Source organism: Morone saxatilis, unplaced genomic scaffold, assembly GCF_004916995.1.
Source record: "Morone saxatilis isolate NCDOM2014 unplaced genomic scaffold, NCSU_SB_2.0 Contig4, whole genome shotgun sequence".
Lineage (NCBI taxonomy): Eukaryota > Metazoa > Chordata > Actinopteri > Moronidae > Morone > Morone saxatilis.
The window spans coordinates 15,140,500-15,142,159 of NW_023339984.1; positions in this window are offsets into that span (position 1 = coordinate 15,140,500).

Below are 1,660 nucleotides of genomic sequence, written 5' to 3' on the forward strand. Positions count from 1 at the left end.
TGTGTGTGTGTGTGTTTGCCCACCCTTCTGCTCTACTGTAGACAAGACCACATGAATGCACACATTCATTACAGTCAGATAAAGCGCCGGCCTGTTTTATAACATTTTTGTGTTTCATTGTATGATAAATTAGCCGTCAGTGCGGAGGAAACAACTGTGTTACTCAAATGGGGGAAACTACCAGTTAGGAAGTGAAGTGCTTTCATTTATGAAGACTCAAGTAGAAGTAAAATAAATGCTTATTTGTTTTCTCTGCTGCATTTCAAATGTGTGTGCTTAACTTACAAATGTTCATCGAATGACAAATGTTAGTTTTGAACGTCCAAAAAAAACGCCACTTCAAAGTTTTCAGTTTGTTTTATCTGCTCAAATCTCACTGAAATCAATCCAAACAACAACATCTTGGTTTGATTTTGTTTTAAATATTTTGTTGGAAGTGTTTATTTTCAATCAAATCAACTTTATCTTTTTTTCTCTCGTGTGTCAGTTTTGGGCATGTGCGAAAAAAAAATCCCTGGACCTAAATGATTAAAAATAGTAGTCCAAAAAACACAAACATTAGTCAGAGCTGGCAAGTCACATCAACAATAGCGCTGTAATATTCACTGATTACCAGACAAAATATTACACTGCAAGATAACCCACACAATGACCCTGCGCCTGTCACACTTATTCTACTGCAATATCTTACAAAAACACAAGTAAAAGTGCCTTTTGTAGTTTGAACCAGGCATTGAGCCGCCAGATCGAAAGTCATTAACCCTCCCCGCTGACTTGTATTGTCTGTTAGCATTTAGCTGATCCTGATTGACCCCCATTGTGTGATAGCGGTGGAGTCAATCTGCGTGTGAATCGCAGGGCAGCAACATGGGGCTCACCAAGAATAACCACAGAGGTCAGAGGTTAGTTAGTGTTACTGATTGGACGGGCATGGGGATTGTCTTTTTATAATCTACTTCTGTTTTTTACTTGTTGTTGTTACTACTCCAAGGACATTTATTTGTACCGTTTGACCTTTTAAATACAATGTCACCGTTGGCAGCACGGGGGAATCATGGAGAATTAGCTTTTTGTGTGGCCGGAAACATCTTTAGGAGATTGCCACAAAGGTAATCTTGTGGGAAAAAGAGGCTGATATCATGCCGGGAGAGTAGATAGACTATTATTGGTTGTAAGGTTGTTGTTTTTTTGCCGTGTTATCCTCTGGAAGTCAATTTCTTTGGCTGACCCCTACGGTGGAATTAGTGAACTGTTTCTGGTGTGGTGCACCTCAATAATCTGGTGAATCCAAAAGCATTTAGCTCATTTTGATAACTATTTAACATATATGTGACACATTATTGTATGGGACAACAAGCTTTGACAGAGACTAATAGCGTTGTGCAGCAGGTAACAACAGCCTTCAATCGTTCAGGTGGCCCATTTATGTAATTTGATATGATAAGAAAAGCCCAGAGGGGAAATTCAGGTGCGCAGGGAAAGAAATTAGCACAAATAATGAGGGAAGATGTAAAAAAATACAGTTGTATGTTAAAGTTTTGGTGTAATAAACATAAAATTGTTTCAAACTTTAAAGCTTGTTTCATGTCATTGGTCAGAAATCTGCTCTGTACCTGTAACCACACCCAACAGTGACGTCACTGCGTCCTGGAGTGCACCT